The sequence below is a fragment of the Neovison vison genome, chromosome 2 (assembly GCF_020171115.1).
Source record: "Neovison vison isolate M4711 chromosome 2, ASM_NN_V1, whole genome shotgun sequence".
Taxonomy (NCBI): Eukaryota; Metazoa; Chordata; class Mammalia; order Carnivora; family Mustelidae; genus Neogale; species Neogale vison.
The window spans coordinates 33,450,931-33,473,219 of record NC_058092.1 but is presented as its reverse complement, the minus strand read 5'-3'; positions in this window follow the sequence as shown (position 1 = coordinate 33,473,219).

Sequence of the window (22,289 nt, the reverse complement as noted above, 5' to 3'; positions counted from 1 at the left end):
GTCTGAGCCACCTGCTGCAGCCTCTGCCAGTCTACACCCACACCACACCTATTTCTGGGGAGTGGGTGTAGGGTTTTCATCATATTTTCAAAGATGTCTCTTACCACCTCTTGAAAGGTGAGACACTCAAGCTTATTCCAAATCCTCCTCTTAACCCACATCTCCTCTTAGCTCTGCACTGGGCTCACTGACTTCCTCTACTCCCTACATTCCCAGACACCTGCCCTTTGATAACACTTTGGGGCCAAGGTCTATTTTTCTCCAAAGAAAAGAAGACTTTGGCTGCCTTTGCCACAGAGTTTGCTTGGTGCCGCTGAAGCTTTACACAGACAAAAATCCATCCACTTGAGGTCTCACACCTGGAAGTGCCAGGGGGGCTGAAACAGGCAGCCTTTGCACCTGAAACAGATGGCCATGCCTTGAGTAACCACTGGTAATGGTTTCAAGAAGCTGGAAAAGAAACCCCTGTGTCCTGAATTCCTCCTAACCACCAGGCCTGGAGCACTTTTTTCCTCTCTGTAATCTCATTGTTATTGGCCCCATTTTGCAAGTCAGAAGTCCTGGAAAAGGCAGAGAAGGGAATGGCCTGAGGCCACCCAACTTCAGAGTGGTGAGGTTGGACCTAACCCAGATCTACGTTCTACCTTGATTGCACACTGCCTTCTCTAGAATCATCCATACGGAGACAAGGATGGAAGTCTGCAATGTTTCACCTCCCACTCTGATTCAAATAGAATCAAGTCTTTCATGAGGTTCTTCGGATGTATTTGCCAAACTTGTTTTTCTGGTATCAGGGAAAATTGTGAAAAAGGCATTGATGCGGGGCGCCTGGGTGGCTCAGTGGGTTAAGCCGCTGCCTTCGGCTCAGGTCATGATCTCAGAGTCCTGGGATCGAGTCCCGCATCGGGCTCTCTGCTCAGCAGGGAGCCTGCTTCCCTCTCTCTCTCTCTCTGCCTGCCTCTCTGCCTACTTGTGATTTCTCTCTGTCAAATAAATAAATAAAATCTTTAAAAAAAAAAAAAAAAGGCATTGATGCGGCATCCAAGATTACTGGGTGCTCTGTCCAGAGTTCTCTTTCCAGGCCTTCTTCATGTTTTTTTATCCCTAAGATATTTTATAATCTCGAAGTTTTGCGAAAGTGATATCAATGCAAGTTATTCTTTTCCATAAAAATGCAAATGAATTGGGACCTGTGGAATACAATTGATTATTGCCCCACGGACTGACCGATTTTGTAAATATTTTTTAATACAATAGCATTCTTACAACCTATATATGTGAAGTTCTTTTAATTATCCTCTGAACCAGTTGTACCATTTTACTGGTTCTCTCATGAATGAGTGAGTTCACTGACACGTGTTCATTGTATATTTGTAAATGAGTGGGAAATTCATTGTGTTGGGTGATGTTGGCTCTTAACCAAATTTGCCACTCATTGCCTACAATGTGACAAGGTCCAAAAGATGGTAATTTATATCACCCAGAACTAGCTTTTTAAGATCTCTTTCAGAGTCCACAAAGGACATTCTTTTCCTTTTTGTTCTTCTCTTTATTTTTATTACTATTTCCAGTCTTCTTCATATTTATTCTTGCACGTGTCTTACGAAGGGCCACGAACACCAATCTACCTGTCTCCCTTAGTGGAAAGACATGTATGCTAGCCAAGGCCACACGGGAGACATTTATTGACACTGTCACCTCCTCTGTTTACTTTCACTCCAAGGACAGACTGAAACCCAGCAGGATGGGAAGAAGCAGGAGGTTCAGACTCCTTCTTGGACACTTGGGCTCTGATAACAGGAAAAGGCTGTTGAAGGCTCCAGGGCTGATAACCTCCTACGCCAGTGGGAGCCAGACAGTCCGAAAGCCGGGGAGAGCAGGCAGTTCTGACCGGGCTGAGGATCCACCAACATCTGAAAAATGATACTGTTGGTCCGTCTTGCTCCCCTGCAGGGACCAGCCTGAGCTGAGCCCCAGAGCAGGAAGGAAGTTATCCCAAAAGCCAAAGTTCAGGATGGTTCCCTTGAGCTGTGGTGTCTAAAGCTCTTTGATCTCAACCCATTATTGGTTAAAAATAATCTAAGCATGCTGTTTCAAATACGTGTGCATTTCATTTCTAAATCCTTCATTTGTTTATCTCTGTCTGAAATAGTAATAAAGCTTAATGAATGTGTTACGTATAAAGGGAAGCTCTTCCGACTGCCCAGAGAATGATCGTGCGCTCTCTTCAGAGACCAAACTGCCCAGAGCAAGCCAGTCTTCAGGCATAGGAGCCAGTCAAGCAGGTGGAAAGCTTACAGCTTGGCTCTCCCACTGGTGACTTGGGAAGAGCAGAGTCTCCTGTGCTCCTAAGCTCCTCCAGCTGTAAAAAGCAGGATTCTAGCACTTGTCGCTGTCACGCCTCCCTTGCAGTTTCAACATAAACACCAGTGTATAAGAAAAAATGCAAGGTGCTATAATTATCTGCTGTGGGGTGTCATTTCCAGGAGCCTGAAATGCTGGCGATCTGTGTTTGGTTTTGGGTTTTTTTTTAAAACAGTAGACAAAGGCTTTCAGCCAGAAGGAAAGCTCAGGTCTAAACAAGGAATACCCCCCAGAGGGCAACACCTGGACTGTATAAAGTCACCAGAGCAAAGCCATTCTAAATTGCAGCATTCAGGTCCTCTTCCAAGAGCCCATTATGTTGAGGGGGAGGGAATCCTGGAGGGGACAAAGTGATGTAAGCAGGGCCCCAAACAGATGCCAGGAACTGCTCTTCTTTGCCTCCAGCAACATCTAAAACTTTGTAGCGATGTTATTGGCTGAAAGCAATGATACTAACTACTGCTGTTTACTGAGCACTCAGAATTCTAAGTACTTTTCATGTATTATCTCATTTAGTGTTTGCAATAATACCAGGGCAAAGCATTATTATCCCACTTTACATATGGAGAAACTGCAACTTGGACACATTAAATAATGTTTGCTTGGAGTTATTTTGAAGATTTTATTTACTTATGACCGAGGGAGACAATGAGAGAGGGAACACAAGCAGGGGGAGCTGGAGAGGAAGAAGCAGGCTCTCTGCTGAGCAGAGAGCCCGATGTTCAGCTTGATCCCAGGGTGCTGGGATCAGAGCCGAAGCCAGACGCTTAATGTGACCTGAGCCACCCAGGCATCCCAAATAATGTTGACCAGAGTCACCTGGCTACTGAGTGGTGGAGCCAAATTTCAGACCCAGGTCCTCTGGTGCCAAGACCTCCTTTGCCGCCACACGCCAGAAGGTAATGTTGCCTTCCCCAACTGGGGGCCTCCGTTTTTGGTGAGACAGGAGTAATGCCCTTCTGTCAGTCTCCCCTCAGGCTTCCCTAGAGAAGGGCCACCAGCAGCTGTGGAAAGACCCTGGAACCAAGGAAGAACCTGGGCAGCCCTGAGCTATGCCTGAGATGAAGAGAGCTGCAGCTGGCACAGCCACCTCCGAGCTGGCTTCCGAGCTTAGCTTGTGGCTCGGGAGCATTGAAACTCGCCCAGACTCCTGGGCACTCTTTCACGGACCTCTCAGACTGAGGCTCTCAGAGGTGCTCAGCCCTGCTGGGGCTCCCTATGGTCAGCTGCTTGGTTAAAGAAGGCAGAAGCTGCTGCATTTGTTAGGAACACTGGCCTCGGAGTCAGTCTGAGGTTTGAATCCCAGCCCTGTCCCTTATTTAGCAAGCAGCTTTATCTCTTGGAATCTTGGATTTCTTTTCTTTTTTTTTTAATTTTATTTATTTATCAGAGTTTTATTTATTTATTTGTCAGAGAGAGAGAGAGTACAAGCAGGTGGAGTGGCAGGCAGAGGGAGAAGCAGGCTCCCCGCTAAGCAGGGAGTCCGATATGGAACTCAATCCCAGGACCCTAGGATCATGACCTGAGCCTAAGGCAGAGGCTTAACCGACTGAGACACTCAGGCACCCCAAAATCTCGGTTTTCTTATTAGTGAAATAACACCTACCTCATGAGTGCTTTGTGGTTCATTCATTTATTCATTCAACAAATCAATTGAACTGTATGAAATTGCTGATATTTAACCATTTTTTATTTTACTCACAAAAACAGCAATTTCATACAGTCCAACGCTAGTATTTCTTGAGTGCTGTATTAGTCAAGGCTCTCCAGAGAAATAGAACCAACAGGTTTTAGAAACAGAGAGAGACAGACAGAGAGCAAGAGAAATGTTAAGGAATTGGCAAATTCTCCTTAATTTAAGGGGCTGGAAAATCTGGAATCTACAGGGGAGGCTGGAAAGCTGGAATTTCAGGGACGAATTGATGTTGCAATCTTGAGTCTGAGTTTTGTAGGCCAACAGGCAGGAAACTCAGTCAGGGTTTCTATGCGGAAGGCTCGAGAAGAATTTCTTCTTCAGGAAACCTCAGTTTTTGCTCTTAAGGCCTTCACCTGATTGGACAAGGCCCACCTACATGTTATGACGAGTAGTAATCTGTTTCACTTAGAGTCAACTGGTTGTAAATATGAATTATACTTACAAGTACCTTCACAACAACATCCAGGCTCATGTTTGACTGAACAACCGGGCACCTTGGCCTAGACAAGTTGACATAAAGTTAACCTTGCAAGTCCCTATGACACACCAGGAACTGTCCTAGGTGCTCAAGGGACATGAGTGAATAACTGGCTGGAGATCAGAGGTCCACCCGCATCAGCCCCGGCTGGCCTAGTGGAGCTCACATTTGAGTCTAGAGAGTCAATGACCAGCACAATCATTAAGTGACTGTAGGTAATGTCAAGAGGTGAAAAGCAATGTGAAGGGGGTGTGAAAGACAAGCAGGCTGGGGGGCAGTAGAGCCTGTGACTCTGGATCTCAGAGTCATGAGTTCAAGCCCCCACACTGGGTCTAGAGCTTACTTCAAATAAAGAAAACAGAAAAGAAAACGAAGAGCAGGCTGGAAAGCATACCCTTTGGAGAGTAGTCAAGATTGGCCCTCACTGCGAGCAGAGGGTCTGAACCACCCCCAGAAGGAGTGACATGTCTGTCATGCCGGAGCATTCTGGGTGGCGGGAACAGACGGTGTGGAGATTAGACTGTGCCTGGTGTGTCCTGGAACTGAGAGCAGGCAGAGTAGCTCGAGTGGATCAAGCGAGTGGGAAAGTGACAAGAGATGAGTCCAGAGAGATCCTGTGGGGTCTTGTAGGCCGTTGTCAAGCAAGGAAACTTGAGGCTTAAATCAGAGACATGTGCCTCTCAGGCGCCCAGCACGGTGTTCAGCAGAAGGAGGAAACTATCTTCCTTCTTGGTGACGTAGGTGTTTGAGTGCCGGTCAGTGGGCTCTGCTTAATGCTCCCTCCTCCCCCACCTCTTGGATTCTGTGTCGTAGACTCCAGGTTTGCCCCCTACATGTCCGAACAGGGATTTGGGGAACCAGCAGACCACCATGACAGCCTGGAGTTCAACGGCCCCTTCCACAGACATGAGAGAGCCAGGACCCACCATGAGAGGTGGCCAGGCTGAAGGGGGCTGGCCCGAGACCTACAGACTGCTGCCCCACTGGCATCCCAGCCTGACCTGCCTGCCCAGGCCAACCCTTAACCCTAGCCAGCTGTGTCCCAGGCTTTGTTCCTAAGTCTCCAAGTCCCCTCTTCCTGCCAAACAAAGCCCCCAGCCCCCGCCTACCGCCCAACAGGCACCTGGGGCCTCCGGGCCTGGGAATCAAAGCCTGTTTTGCAAAGGAGGCCCTGTGTTTGGAGAAACACCCATCCCCTGCTGCCCAACCCTTCAAAGAGCCCGCATTGTTCTGCACTGAGAAGGCGCCTCCTGACGCGAGGGCCAGCCGGGGCTGACGCGGGTGGACCTCTGATCTCCAGCCAGGCCCCCCACACCACGCAGGGGGGGACACAAGGGCCACGCCAGGAGCGGTCTGTCCTCAGGGCACTGTGCCCCCTTGCCGACCTCTGCCCACCTGAGCCCCCATCCCTGTGTCCCCGGCACCCCAGGCCCCTCCACCTGCTCAGACAGCAAGGTGAGCCTGGGGGGCATCAGGACAAGAACTGGAGACGACCCCCATGGGGGTGTGCCAGGGCAAGTGAATCAGAGGCTATAGGGAAGATGCCCTTGTCTTGCAGATTGCCAAGACAAGCCCAAAGAGAAGACAGAGGTGGGGACACTGGGCTGCTTCTCCACATCCTTAGTAATGAGTCTAGACCAAAACTCGGACCTTTTGACCCAAAGTCCAATGCCTTTTTTAAAAAAATAAGTATTTCATATATACTTCCATGCCCCCAGTGTTGTTTTCATTGCAACTTAACTTTGGGTAGAGGTAAACTTAAGTTTAGATAAATCCTCTTAACAGGGAATGGAAGCCACAAACTCACGGTAGGGCCGGGGCCGGTGCTCAGAGGTTCTCCCCTGCTCTTGCTGTCCTCTTCCTGCTGTCCTCTCATGGCCCAGTGGTGCCACTGGCCTCTTAGCCGCTCGCCTGTGGTACTGAGGTCTCTCAAGGCACAGAGAGGACGAGTCATGGGCACATAGAACACCAAGGAGAAGCCATGATCCAGAAACACATCTCAGGTGCTACTTCCCTACTCTGTTTTCCTCCAAGGACACTCACAAAACTGTGGCATCCCAGGTCCCTTGGTCCCAGTGCGCCTGGTACCAACATTTACTCTGCAGCCCAGGATACCAATTACGTTCAAGGGCTCTGCCATCAGATAGACTCAGGGTCCAGTCGAGGCCCCTTTACTGCAAAACTTTAAGCAAAGCACTTGCGCATTCTGAGCCTCAGTTTCCTGTTGTGTCAAACAGGAATGACGACAGCCACCGACCTTAGAAGTGATTGTGAAGATTAACTCAGGGGACCCACAGCACCTGTTGTATTTGTGAAAGAGGCAGGACCCCCCATAAGGGGAGACCAGGAACCCCTGGGTGGGCCAGGCTGAACAAGGGTATGAGAAGTTCTGTAATAATCATCATTTACTCCGTAAGTATTGTCATGATTTTTATTCTTACTCCTACTTTCACTGTTCGGAGGAGAGGGGGAGAAGAGGGGCCGGGGTAAGGTGTGGCACTGTCTCTTTGTGTGAGCTGCTTCCTGAGGCCAAGGGCAACAATTCCTTCCTGCCAGGGTTTTACGGGAGAAGGAAAGGGCAGGCAGGGAAGGAGGGGGTTGCAGAGAGAGACTTCTGATCTCTAGCCTGGGATTCTCGCATTTCACCTACTTGGCCTTCTGGGCACCAGGTTGTGATCTTTTGACGGTCAGGATGTTGCTATCCTGGTCATTTTCCTCAAGCATCTAATGCCACAGAGGTCACCTCCAACCCCAGATTCCTGGAAAATTCCACAAGACTGTTTGGGGAGGGAGTATGACAGAATAGAAACTGTGGTGACACTGTGAGCAAGCCACAACTTCTGAGACTGGCTTGCGGGAGAGGCAAGCCCCTCACTTAAGGGTTCTAGTCCAAGCCCTACTATTTGCTAATCCTGAGTCTGGGCAAATTCCTCACCATTTTTCTTCTGCTAAAAGGGGGTAACCATATCCACACAACAATCTGATTTAGGATGTTCTATGTCCTGTATTTGTTAGACCCTAAATGGTATTAGGTGACACCATAAAAACTGTGCAAAGGCATCCTGTCCTAAGTGGTATATTATAGAAGCTTCTTGAATTCTAGCTCCCTTTGGAGCCAGCCAGAGTATAGATTTTCTTACAGTGTTTTAGTGAGCAAGTCCCTTCAGCTGTTTGCTCTGAGATGCCTCATCTATAGATCGGGGCAAGTCAGATCTGTTTATATTAACAATAATAGCTGTCATCTGTTGAGTATTCACCACGGGCCGGGCAATCTGTATGCTCGGCACTTTTCATATATGAAGTCAGGTCATCTTCTCAGCAACGCCGTAAGAAGGTGTTCTTATCTCCATCCTGCAGATGGGGAGACTAAGGAGTGGCAGAACTGGCATTCAGCCACAGGTATGGGAGATGGGACCCTGCTTTTCTCCAGCACACACACTGCCCACCGCTCAGCTCCTGCAGGACAGATCAGTGGGGCTTGTGTCTAAGTAAGATGTGGAAATCCATGAATGGTCACTACCCATCCAGCCTTAGGAAGGACAGACCAAATACTGGGGGACAGGGGCGCCTGGGTGGCTCAGTGGGTTAAGGCCTCTGCCTTCTGCTCAGGTCATGATCCCAGGGTCCTGGGAGGCAGCCCCGCATCGGGCTCTCTGCTGAGCCGGGAGCCTGCTTCCCTTTCTCTCTCTCTGCCTGCTTCTCTGCCTACTTGTGATCTCTGTCTGTCAAATAAATAAATAAAATCTTAAAAAAAAAAAATACTGGGGGACAGAGTTATAGACACGGTTTTTTTGGAGACACAAGAGGAATTTTTTTTAATATTTGCCTTTTAAATGATAAAAGGCTTGCTTAAGGAACATTTATTCAATGGCATTATAAATACATATAAATAAGGAAATAGTAAATCTATTATATTGCTTAATAGTAAAATGTAAAATAGTGAATAGTAAAGTCTAAAAATGTCTTAGAAAAATGTTCAGTGACACGGAGGGGCGCCTGGGTGGCTCAGTCGGTTAAACGTCTGCCTTCAGCATGGGACATGATCATGGGTTTCTGGGATCCAGTCCCACATCAGGCTCCCTGCTCAGCAGGAAGCCTGCTTCTCCCTCTGCCTGCCGCTCTCCCTGCTTGTGCTCTCTCTCTGACAAATAAGTAAATCTTTAAAAAAAGAAAAGAAAAATTTTCAATGACATGGAGAGATATCCACAGTATTATTAAGTGAAAAGGAAAAATAGGGGCACCTGGGTGGTTCAGTGGGTTAAGCGTCTTACTTTGGCTCGTGTCCTGATCCCAGGGTCCTGGGATCGAGCCCCGCATCCGGCTCCCTGAAGAAGACTGCTTCTTCTTCTCCCACTCCCTCTGCTTGTGTTCCCTCTCTAGCTGTGTCTGTCTCGGTCAAGTAAATAAATTAAATTAAATTTTTTTAAAAAGAAAGAAAAGGAAAAATAAAATGAGTTCCCAAACCATATGCCTTGACTGATACTTCAATGGGTTTGCTTAGAGGTGTGCCTGGGAGGATCTAAGGGCAAATTGTTAAGACAGTGGTTACGGCTAAGCCAGAGGATTGCATGGGATTCTTTTTTTAAAAGCAATCTCTACACCCCAACATGGGGCTTGAATTCATCATCCCAAGATCAAGAGTCACGTGTTCCACTGACTAAGCCAGCCAGGCGCCCTTTATTTTTGTTCTTTGATCGACTGTATTTTCTAATTATTTTTTTCTAGAATCAACATGTATTTCTTTTGTAAGTAGAAAATGTTCATCAATGCTGGATGAATAGGGACTTAGGCCTACCGGTCAAAAACAAAAAACAAAAAACAAAAACTGGGTTTCATTCCATAACGTTCATTTATTCACTCAAGAAACAGTCAAGGGTTGACTATGTGCAGGTAGTAGACACCACTCTCAGTTTTGCTCAGCAGCAAGTTCCGTAGGTGTGAAGTTGGTGGGGTGCACCTGGAAACGGGATGTCGGCACACCTGGGGCCTGGCTTCCCGCTTTGCCAGGGACGCCTTCCTTCCGGCAGCCCGGTGTACCTGCACTTTTTACTCCGTGGTGTTGTAGCTGTGTGTGTCTATTCAAGGGAAGCAGCCTTTCTTTTTGAGTGACTTTGCTGAGAGGGAGACCCGAGCGCTCACAGCACACACGAAAGGGCCGAGAGCAAACATCTGCGGATCTGTCGCGATGCTATGTCGAGATGCTGGGTGTCGCGATGCTAGGCACTTAAGTGCCACCCATTCAGTGAGCAGTCCCAACCACCCTGCATCTCCATTTTTGCAGATGAGCACGCTGGGGCTTGGAGAAGGAAAACTGCCAGTCCACGGTGACCCAGCTAGCTGGGCAGTGAGCTGGGATTTCAACCCAACTCCTTCCCACAGAGACGCTGTGGCCCTTCCACTGAGGACCCACTGACTGCCTCCCTCCATCTCCTTCACTATTATCATGCTCCTTCTGGAGCACCATATGCTGGGCATCCTGCTAAGGGCACTGTTGCCGGTATCGATGCTCTCACTGACTCTCCCCTGAGATGGGGACAGGCAGTAGGTGTTATTTACTGACATGGAATCCAAGGCTCAGAGAGGTTTGCCACCTGCCCCAGGTCACACAGCTCTGGAATGGGTGGAACTGAGATTTGCCCTCCGTCCTACTGGGTTCCAGAGCTCTGTTCCCTCATGCTGCCACCACCCTGTCTCTCCGACCCTTGGCAAGACTCCTCTGCACAGCAGAGAGCACCTTTGTGGTGGCCTTCATGAACGTTCATGAGAGTCAGCTTTTCTTCCCCCTTTGATTGATTTTTACAAAGTCCCTCTCACAGGGAGTCTGGGTAACAGAAAGACGAAGGGAGAAGAGTGCTAGAGAAGGGCAGATGGAGGAGGAATGTTCAGCAATTTATCAAGCGGTGAGAACCAACACCTCGTTCTTTTACAGGAACAAAAATTCAGTTTCTGGAAAATCAGCATAGAAACATGGTAAAGAAAGAGACCAAAGTGGGCGCCTGGGTGGCTCAGTGGGTTAAGCCGCTGCCTTCGGCTCAGGTCATGATCTCAGGGTCCTGGGATCGAGCCCCACATCGGGCTCTCTGTTTGGCAGGAGCCTGCTTCCTCCTCTCTCTCTGCCTGCTTCTCTGCCTACTTGTGATCTCTCTCTGTCAAATAAATAAATAAAATCTTTAAAAAAAAAAAAAAAAAGAAAAGAAAAGAAAAGAAAGAGACCAAAGTAAAGACTTGAAACCAGGACTTGGAGGTACAGTTAAAGGAGCTAGAACTACTTACCCTGAAGAGAACTAGTTCCGTTCATTCAACTAACAAATATGGACAAGACTCCTCCTCTGGGGCAAGCATTGTGGAAGGTGTTGGGGACATGGAAATAAACAGGACGGGCATGGCCTCTGTCCCCGTGGAACCTAAAGTGGGTGGAGTGATCATGGTCTCTGCCGGCAAGTATCTGAAGGGGTGTCGGGGAAGAGAGGACGTTCTTGTTGCGTGTGGGTCCAGAGGACGGAACTGGGATTGTCGTTTGGAGGGGGACGGCTGCCTCAGGGAAGCAGTGTGCTCCCTGTTCTGAGGGGAGAAGAGGGTGAGCTCTTTGAGAGCATGTGGAAAAGAGGCTGTGTTTGTCAGCTAGGTCTGCCAAAACAAAACATCACAGACTGAGTGGCTTTATTTATCAGAATTCTGGAGGCTGGGGAGTCCAAGATCAAGGTGTCAGCCAATTTGCTTTCCGGTGAGCTGTGCCTGACTTGCAGATAGTCACCTTCTCCCGGTGTCCTCACATGGCCTTTCCTTGGTGCCTGCATGGCGGGGAGGGAGGGGGATGACTCTGGTGTCGCTCCTTTTTTTTTTTTTTTTTTTTTTTAAGATTTTGTTTATTTATTTGACACAGGGAGAGAGATCATAAGCAGGCAGAGAGGCAGGCAGAGAGAGAGGGGAAGCAGACTCCCTGCTGAGCAGAGAGCCTGATGTGGGCTTGAGCCCAGGACTCTGTGATCATGACCTGAGCCGAAGGCAGAGGCTTAACCCACTGAGCCACCCGGGTGCCCCAGGTGTCTCTTCTTATAAGGGCCCTGTCCCCATCAGGAGGGCCCTGCCCTTGTGACCTCATCTAAACCTAATGATGGCCCAAAGATCCCATCTCCAAATACCATCACATTGTGGGGTTAGGGCTTTGGGGACAAACATTCGGTTCCTAACAGGGGTCTCGGCATAGACAGGGCAGCGGGATTGGGCTTCCCCTGGAGAGCCCTTCTGTATCTGAGTCTGTGCTTCTGGGGAAGCTGTGGCCCATGCGGACCCTTTGTGGAGGGTCCGCTGCTGACCTTGAGGGGTGGGGGGGTTGGTTAGGCATCAGACAGAACTCCTGTGTGGCTCACCCATGGCTCCCCTCAGCTCTGGGAGGAGAGGTGCAAAGATGAGCCAAACCACTCCTTTCTTATACACCCTGGGCAAGCGCCCTGCCCTCTTAGAGTCTTCTTCATCTGAAAAAGCGGGTGTGATCCTCCCACCTACTCAGAAAGCTATTGCGAAACGGAGATGATTGGGGAAATGTGTGTTAAAGCTCACCACAGAGCCTGACATGTGAAAAATACTCAGTGGATGGGAACTGTCATTTGTTTCTTTGTTTCTTTCTTTGTTTCTTTCTTTGTTTCTTTCTTTGTTTCTTTCTTTCTTTCTTTCTAGAAAGGGGCAAGGAAGGGACAGAGGGAGAGGGCTAGACAGAAGCTTAAGCAGACTCCCTGCTGAGCACAGAGCCTCCTGTGGGACTTGATCTTGGGACCCTGAGATCATGACCTGAGCCAAAATCAAGAGCCAGTTGCTTAACCGACTGAGCCACCCAGGTGCCCGAGAACCATCATTTCTGATGACTCAAAAGAGTTATAACAAGTGCCTGCCATGGGATTTCAACCTGGGTGGGGAACATTCAGGAACACAACTGAGGTGGTGATGGCATGGGGTCTCTCTACCCCCCCAGGATGTATCATTCTCACAGGGACCCCTCCTGGAGTAAGAGCAGGGAAAGACTTCCTGATGGAAGGACATGCTGAGCTGAAACATGAAGGAAGCCTGAAGAAGTAGAGAGATTTAGGGCAAGGTGGATGAAAGAAAAGACAGGCTGCTGGGCTTACTGGAGAAGGTAGCTCAGGTGACCCCACAAATACAGTCACCCATTCTCCCACTCCATCATGCACCACCTCCCACAGCCTCGCCTTGGACCCTGCCGACAGCTGTCACGGCTCCAGCTCTAAAATCACAACTTGAACATCCGCCAGTGGACCACAACCTCCATGTGTCACCACATGCACTGCCTGGGTCTCCTGCAACTGTTCATCACACTGGTTTCTCCAGCCACTGGCCCTCTATGTTCTTCTAGTGCATCACCTTTTCCTCCTCATGCCTTTCCCCTAACCCCCAGCCCCCAGCCACCCTTCTCTTCTGTCAGTTTCTATGAGTTTAACTGTTTTGTTTTAAGATCCCACGTATGAGTGATACGATCTGTATTTGTCTTTCTCTGACTTATCTCACTTAGCATAATGCCCTGACAGTTCATCTGGGCTGTCACAAATGGCAGGACTTCGTTCTTTTTCACGGCTGGATAATATTGTATTGCATACACACCAACTTTTCATCCATTCATCAGTAGATGGACCCTTAGGTCGTTTCCGTATCTTGGCTGTTGTGAATAATGCTGTAGTGAACCTGGGAGTGCACATATCTTCTCCAAGATCTTCTTTTCATTTCTTTTGGATATATACCCAGAGTGGGATTGCTGAGTCATGGGGTAATTCTATTTTCCATTTTCTGAGGAACCTCCATACTGTTTTCCATAGTGCTTACACCAATTTACATTCCTGCCAAAGGTGGACAAGTGTTCTCTTCTCTCCACATCCTCACCAACACTTGTTCTATCTTGTCTTTTGGATGATGGCCATTCTACCAGGTGTGGGCCATGTCCTCCTTTATTACAGCTCAGAATCAAGGTCCAACATTTCAATGACAGTCTTGCCAATGCCATGAATTCTCTTGCTCCCTGATCTTTTGATGGACTGGTTGAACAAACCTCTCCCCATCTGCTTCCTGTGGCTTCCTGTGCCGGGCAGTCAACTAAAGCGGAGCGCTCCATATCACAGACCAGAGGGCTTTCCCAGAACTCTGGAACCCTCAGCTCAAAGGGCTCATCTCAAAGGGGCCTTGGGCACTGCCCACTAATCAACCATTCTCCAATGGCCTTGTCACACCTTTACCACACTCCTCAAACCAGCTTCCACTGCTCTCATTCTCAGTGGTGATCTTACCTTCAACTTGGCAAAGAAAACTCCATCTCTTATATTCTCCCATAGACACACACACACACACACACACACACACACACACATTTCTACAGCCATCCTCTTTTCTTTTCCTTCTATTTCAGCATGGAAGCTGACTTTCTCATTAAAGGTTGATGTTTCCACCTGGATTTTAGAGCTCTCCCTTCACTCTTTTCCTAGAAACCTTGTATTTCTTCTTACCCTTTCTCTGTCTTGGATTTTTTCTTTCTACTTCAAGGCCCGCGAGGTTGGGCTTCCTCTCTCCTCTCCAGTCCCACTGCACCTTATGTGCCCTCTGTTCCTGAGCTCTCACCACACTGGCCTCTTTTGAGTCCCTTTTACTTACTAATTACTTTTACTTACTTTCACAGGTTTTTGCGCATGTTGTTTTTTGTCTGGAATGTTCTTCCCATTCATACTGCAGACCTTGGCCCAAGTATCAGTTCCTCTGGGAAGCCCTCCTGACTTCCCTAAGTTGGTCAGATTATCTTGTCACATCTTCACTTAGCACTCTATAGCTCTCTTTGTAGTAGTGCCATGGTTGTGACTTGATTATCTGTACCCTTATCTGTTTCCCTTACAATATCACTTCCTTCTCTGAATTTCTAGGCAAGAGAGTGGGTCTTTGCTGGGCCTTATGTCCTTAATGCCAGACCTAGTGGGCCTAGTCTCCAAGATTACTAGTAACAGTAAGGGTTCAATTAATGGGCATATAGGGAACATCTAGTCTGTGCCATGCTCGTCCATGCGTGTAATCCTCATGACACCTTTTGCTCTTTATACATGAGGTCATCAAAGCTCAGAGATGCTAAGAAACTTACCCATGGTCACATGCTGGAGATGACTGAGCCTGAGCAAGAACCTGTCCATCTGATTCCAAGCCAGAGTCCTTATCTGTTTCTCCAGCTGCCAGGAAAGGGAAGGAGACATTCTGGTATCTACTCCCATAGTCTGAGGGCCCCTGCCTACTAGATGCTCTAGAACCTTATCTCAGTTCACCCTCAGAATTTACCTATGAGGTGGGTGTTCCATCCTTTTCCAAATGTGGTCATTGAGATACAGAAAGGTTTTGTGAACACCTCCCCCCACTCCCCCCAGTTACTCAGCAAAATAGCAGAACGGAGCTTCTAACCCAGGGCATCAGAGCTGTCTTTACCATACTAGGCACGAAAGAACAGGTAAATGAAAGCTTAGCCAGGGTGGGGGATCTTTAAACCTCATGAAAGAACTGAGCTGGTTTCTGGGCCTCTTCTTTGGCCCACACTTGACAACTTGAGTCATCTTGGCTTTGAGGAATACTCGTGCCTGGAATTGCTCTGTTGACCCAAGACCCTAGTTCGGAGCGTTTCCAGACAAGGCGGGGAAGCAAGGGTAGGAGTCATGCCACATCCCAGAGCCAGTTCAAGGATCCATCGTCAAGATGGCAGCCGGCCTTCCACTTCCACTTCAAAATAAACTGTCTGGTCTTAGGGTGGCTTTTCAAGGACAGCTCCTGTCACCATCACCCTCCCTCCGGGGCACAGTGTGGAAGCGTGAGGGCAGGTATGGCCCCGGCAGAAAGTGTGAGGCGTCCACAGGCTCTGGGAAGAATCAGCCAGTTTCCAGATGGAGTAGAACCAAGAGCCCTTGGGCGCTGGAGCTGCTTGGGCCTGATCCTCACTGCCTGACCTTCTGGTAGGCAGGAGAGACACATTGCCTGCAGTGGCTTGTGCTAAGGGTGGGGTTCCTAGGAAGGCTTCTCTTGGGCTGGCAAAGTGACAAAATCACCATCCGAGGGGTGGGATGGACATTCTGCCCACGTGGGCCTCCCTGGAGAGGACCCACTAGTGCCACCATGGTTTCCTTGGCTCATGCCTTTATTCAAGAAATAACCGAATACAGCAATGTTTCTCAAATTATTGACAACATGTCTCAGACCCATCTTTTCGTTATTTCGCACTTAAATGTCAAATTGCTACAAAATCTTTCTAAATGCTTGCTCAGAATGTTGGTATTTAACTCACTGTGGCCTAATGATGAAGAGTGGCTAGTTCTTTGCCCAAGGGTCTTCTGTAGCAGCAGGATTGGAGGACTGATGGATTGGGTGGGCAAATGTTCTAGCTTCCTTGTCCCCCCGTGGGACACTTCTGCTGTGTGTTCTACACAGTTACTCAGAGGCCTCCAGTGGGACTAAGCCCCAGTTACCCAAGAGGCAACTTGCTCACTTTTATTGGCTTTCCTCCCTCCTCTCTCTCTTCCCCACTCCTTCACCATGCTTCCTGGGGACACCCTCTTAAATACAGACCCTGCACCTGAATCTTTGATTCAGCATCTGCTTTGCAGGGTCCCCAAATTAGGACACTTTCAAAGTTCAAGTCCTATCATACCCTTTCATGCACCCTTAACTGCAGCCAACTTCAACTATAAACTGGATGCCCCATGCCTTGGCCTTCCGTGTCTCTGTTCTTGCCGTGCCTGTTACCTAGAAGCCCTTCTGGCTTTCATGTTCGTCATCTCCTATCTGTTCTTCAAGAACTAGCTCAGGTTCCATTTGTTTCATGATAAGAACAAAGAGAGATGGCTCAACCCTTTGAACTCCCAGAGGAGTCTATCAGTATTGGTATGATCTTTGTCTTCTGGGTTTCTTGACCCAGTGGAGTCAACTGACAATCTCCCTGCCCTCCCCCCACCACACCTGCCGCCCCACTGGGGTTTGATCACTTACTCCCATGGCCACAACTACACCTTACCATGGCTCAGAAATGCGCAGGCTCTGGGATCTTAAAGGCCAGGGTCCTCAGGGTGCCCACAGACACTTCTCTTTCTCTGTCACTCCAAGGGTGTATGTCGTCATAGGTTATCCAGACCTCCATCTTCTCCTCCTTCAGCAGGACCTACTCACACAGCCCCCCGGTCTTTTCCCCAAACTCACCAGCCCCTTGGTCCCTTCAAGCCCTGCAATTGTACAAAATCCAGCCCTGGGTCGGTCCGCCCATCAGCCTCCTGGGTTCCCTCTTTGCCAGGAGCCTGAGAAGAAACACAAAGTGGTTCAGGGCACCCACACGAGGTATGGGGGTTGGAATCCTGGCATCACATACTCATTGTGTAACCTTGGGCAGTTATGTAAGTTTGGGTCTGCAGGTTCCTCATCTATTAAAGGGAAAAATAAGATATACCACTCAGACGGAGGTTCAATTTTTAAATGCCAAAGACACAGCAGACTCTCCAGAACTGCGTCTGTCCATATTGCTTTATTACTGTGTGCCCTTTTCCTTGGGTTGGTGGTGGAAATTCAATGAAATAATACTTGTAAAGCCTTCAGAACCAGGCCAAGCACTGGGTAGACACCCGTAAATGTCGGCCACTGGTATAATTACTGAGTTAGTTTCTCGGACAGCCATAGTAAATCACGGCAATAATAAATCACGGGTGGCTTCAATCAGCAGAAGTGTATTGTCCTCAGTTCTGGGAGCCCAGAAGTCTGAAATGGAGACCTCGGCAGGTTGGATCCTTTGGAAGCTCTGAGGGAGACTTGATTTCATGCCTCTCTCCTTGCTTCGGGTGGATGCTGACAATCCCTGGTGTTTCTTGTCCGTGGCTGTGTAACTAATGACCTCTGCCTCTGCCATCCTCTCTGTGCATCAGTCCCAGATCTCCCCTTCTCCTGTAAACATACCTGCCACCCTCCTAAATCCAGCTAATCTCATCTTGAGATCCTTAACTTAATTATATCTGCAAGGCCCGTTCCAAGTAAGTTCACCTTCATGGGTCCCAGGGGTTAGGATCTGGCCATATTTTATGGGGGACAGCATTTCACCCACTACAGGGATCGTTACAAAAAGTTTCAGTGGACAGGTGGGAGCAGAAGCCTGACTGGAAAGAATTAAGAGACAAAGAGGGAGAACAAAAAGAGAGAGAGAGAAGATTAATTGGGGGTGGGGGGAACAAAGGGGAGATGAAGAAATGTAGATAACTTCTGGGAAGACTTGGTCAGGAAGGAGAGCAAATGGAGAGGGAGCTGGAGGAGAAGGAGATAGACGAGGAATTTCTGTTCTTCCTTGAAATTACAGTCAAAACCTGGGTCTCTTGGGGGAAAAGATGGTAGAGAAGAAGGAAGACCTTCAAGATGGTTGAAGGAGTGAGGGGAGGAGCAGGCCCCAGAGCAGAGTCGCCCTCCTTAACTCAGGGCCAAATGGCTGACAACAAATCCCGGGATGGGCCCGCCATGGAACAAGTCAGAACAGAGACATCATCGGAGGAGCAAAAGGTGAGCCAAGCAGCCACCAAAGACAAGAGAAAACACAATCAACTAACTGCGGAAGAGCCTGAGACTTAGAAAGACTGAGTCAGAGATCATACGTTGGACAGTATGAAGCACTGTCTCTGTAAAGTTTTTTCCGGCGAGATAAACACAACACCAGGCAAAGTGGGTGCAAGGCAAGATTTATTTATTTATTTATTTATTTATTTTTAAAGATTTTATTTATTTATTTGACAGAGAGAGATCACAAGTAGGCAGAGAGGCAGGCAGAGAGAGAGAGGAGGAAGCAGGCTCCCTGCTGAGCAGAGAGCCCGATGTGGGACTCAATCCCAGGACCCTGAGATCATGACCTGAGCTGAAGGCAGCGGCTTAACCCACTGAGCCACCCAGGTGCCCCTAAGGCAAGATTTATTAAAAACACTCTCCGGCGAAGTTTCAGGGCTCAGGAGAAGGGGAGCCGAGAAAGTTGCACCGGGAGGAGGTGGGCACCCTCGGGCGAGGTTCCGCGACTCTGGAAAGCAGAGTGGCAGAAGTCCCGCCGAAGGCAGGGAGGAGGGGGCTTTTAAGGGGTCTTGAGGGGAGAGCTCAGGGGGCTTTTGGAAGTTTCCCTTATTCGGATATCTCGCCTGCTCGTCGGGATCCCATTGGTCCACTGGAGCCCGGGGCGGGAGGGTCTCAGATTCCTGCTTGGGCCTTTGTTCTCCTGTCCGAGCTCAGGTCTTGTGGCGGGAACTTTCGCCATCTTAAGTAACCCTTCCTGCCAGCCCAACAGTCTCCAGTCTCTTATCTGAGGTTCCAAACATGGCTGGAGGGCAAGCCGAATGATGATGGCCCTCAGGTGGGGGAGCAGAAGGCCTTGGGGTGACCAAAGAATCCACAGAGCCTCTAGCAGAGGAAGCAGGAAGCCCAGGGAGGGTCTGGGGTTGCTCTAGCTGGGCGCAGGCAGAGACACCTTGGAGGCCCCGTGCAGAGGTGGGCACTCTCATTGTACTGTTGCTCCCATTTCCTTCTGCACTCTCGACCCTGGGCTTCTTTCAGCTGGGTCAGCCTGGTTTTCTACCTCTTGGATCTTTCTCAAGACCCTTTCCAGAGCACCTCTTCTTCCTTTGACCCTTGACAGACCCCAAACCAGATTTAGCTTATTTGCTAGCTGGCTCCTCTTCTTCTGTTGGTTGGCACTACCGGCCACAAACCGGCCTCTGTCTCTCCCAACGTGCTGTCTCTATCACCAAGCGCTGCGTATTCTACCTCCTACGTACCTCCTAAGGCTGCCCGCCCCGTCCCGTTCTCTCCATCCCCAGGCCTTGCCAGCCCAGTCTTACCCAAACCCTGCAACAGGTCTCCCTGCCTCTTGGCTTCTCCAGTCCATCATCCAAATGGCTACACCCCAGTCTTCCTAAACGGCAGAGATGATGTTTTTTGCACACCTGTTGCTCACCTGTTTAAAGGTCTTTGCTGCCTTCTCACCTCTGTTGGGGAAAGCAAAACACAAACTGGCATTCGAAATCCTTTATGATCCAGGTTAATTTCCTCACAGTCTTTTTCCATATGCGGTTAGAACCTGGTAGAGTACCCAGCTCCCCACTACCCATGGCAGCCATAATGCGTATTTATATAGACATTGTATAAAATTGGAGTCATGCTGTTTCATAACTTCCCCTTTTCACTTACTAGCATATCTTGAGTGTTTCCTCATCTCTTTAATATTCTTTGAGAGTGTGAGATTTAATTTCCCTGCAGCCTTCCTTCTACAAATGTGGCATAGCCTATACCTCTGTCATTGAGAATTTGGGAAACTTCCAGTATACCCCAGTTATAAATAAGGCTGGGATAAATCACCCTTGATTTTTAGGGCGCATCCTGGAAGCAGAATTGCTAAATCAAAGTAGAACTCTTTCAAAGGCTTTCACACATACTGTCAAAGGGTCGTGCAGAAACGTACAATTTACCTCCTCAGCAGAGAAAAACAGGCCTCTGTCTTCCTCCACATCTTACCAACATCTGGTGTTTTCATTATTTTTATCTTGACCAATTCTATAGATAAGAAAAGCCGGAATCTCCTTTTCATTTGTACTTTGGGATTTCTGACATTTTCATAAGGTTTTTGTATTTCCTCGGTGAATTAAGTTAATCATCCTCTGCCCCTGGTGTCCACAGGTCAGTTCCTCTCATTGTTATGGGTTTAGCTGGACTTGAAAGGGCCGCTGCCGACGCGAGCCCTTGGGCAGCTTCCTCCCCGCCCTTCTGACCCACCTCCTCCCACATTCCCACCCTCCGGAGCCTTCCTCTGCTCCCCAGGGAACCTTTGTCATTCAAAATAGCCCCTGCTTCCCAGGGCCTTTTCCCAGGGTAGCGCGTTCGCACCGCTCTCTCCACCTTTCGCTAGCCTTCCCTCCGGGAGCCCCACATTCCTCCAGCTTCCACCTCACCTCTCTCCACACCCTGCACACTCACCCCTGAAATTCCTCAAGGAGGCCCAAAGGGACAGAGGACCCAGACTAACCTAGCCCTAGAGCCAGAATCCCGGCCCTACCCTGTTCTGGCCTGAAAGGGGAAGGACTTGGGGAGATGGGGAGCAGTTCAGAGAAAGGGCTGTCCCCAGAGGAAGGCCTGGGAGAGTGAGGCCACAGTGCGAGGTCGAAGAAGTAGCTCATTTTTTTTTTTTTTTTTATGATTGAGGTCTTTCTAGCCCAGAGCTCAAACCCACCCTGGGTCACCTCACTATCTGGCAGGGTCATGAAGAGGGGAACTGTAACATTATGTGTAAGCATGTGGGATGGAGGTCAGGTGCACAGATCACAAAGCCCCAAGGAGCAGGCCTGGCCTCCCCAGGAAGGATAGGCCTTGGCAGCGTCTCAGGCTGAAGGGACAGCTTGAGCCAAGGCTGGGGGACCAAGTTTCTGGTTGAGGAGGTCCTGTAAATGAAGGTTCTCAGGACACCCAAGGAGTCCCTAGGGTCGGTGCCAGGACAGGGAAGCGCCCCCTCCCCGCCCCCGTCCCGGCTCTCTTTCTGCCCCTCTCAGACTTCACTCCTTCACTCCTGCACTCAGGACACCAGTGTGGCAGTGGGGCCTGGGTCGGGCTGTGTGCTGGGCCTCGCCCTGTAGGTGGAGGGGATGCAAGCCTCGACCCGAGTGATCAGAACTGGAGGGTTCCCCGAGGACAGTGACTAAAACCGGGAGTCAGAGGCCAATTCCCAGAAGCAGCCTCCGAGCTAGGCCTTGAGGTGCAAGATGGTCAGGTGGCGAGGGGCGGGTGGCGCCTGGGAAGCGATCGCGGTCTCGGGGAGTCTCGGCGGCCGTCGCAGCTTGGGGAGCGCATGGGGGAGGGGCTGCCTGGGTCAGTCCCGCACCCCAGCGCGCAAGAGGGCCCCGCGCCTCCCGCCCCGCCCCAGCCAGCCGCCCTCGCACGTAGCGCTCATCCGCTCGGCGCGCCCGGACAGGTGACAAGAGGGCGGGGCGGCGTGGCGCCTGCCGGCTACTTGCCCGGCCGCCCGCGCCTCGGGGGCCCTGCGGACCGAAAGGGGCGGGGCTGCCTCGTGCACCTGGAGGAAGGCGGAGGGCTCCCGGAGCTGTGGTCGGGAGGTCTGGACCGGGACAGAGAGAGAGGGGGACTGCCCGCAGGGACGCGGCCGGCTGCCGGGCCGGGGGCGAGCGGGTGGTGAAATGCTCAGTCCCGGGGTGTACAGAAGAGGCGCCTGCAGGGCTCCCCAGTACTCACGCTTGCCCCGACCGCACCCCCACCCGCAGCGTGAGGACGAAGACTCCGCCCCAGACCTCTAAGCGGAATTCGATGTACAAGAACATCCAGGTACACAAGTCTGCGCTCCGGAATGTCTTATCTAGGAGCCAACCTAGATTGTCCGGTCTTCGAGCGGCTCTTTACGCAAGATGGTCCTGTCTTGTCCTCATCAAAGGGAGGGGGAGGGTGGCGCCGGTGGAGGTTAGTGGGGAAACGGACGCCGCCTGAAGCTAGCCGTGGCCTCGTGCCCCCAGGACGCCCCGGTGTTCGCTCACAATCCCGCGGGCACGTGTGTGTGGTCCCACAGACCCGCGCCCACCCCTGATCTCATACACGCACACGTCGGGTGGTGGGCCCCAGCAAGAGATCCGGCTGTCCAGAAGGGTTAGAGGATGAATCCCAGAAGGATCCTTTGCGTTAGCCCTCCAATTCCCTGCCTCCAGCCCCCACTCCCTCTTCACTTTG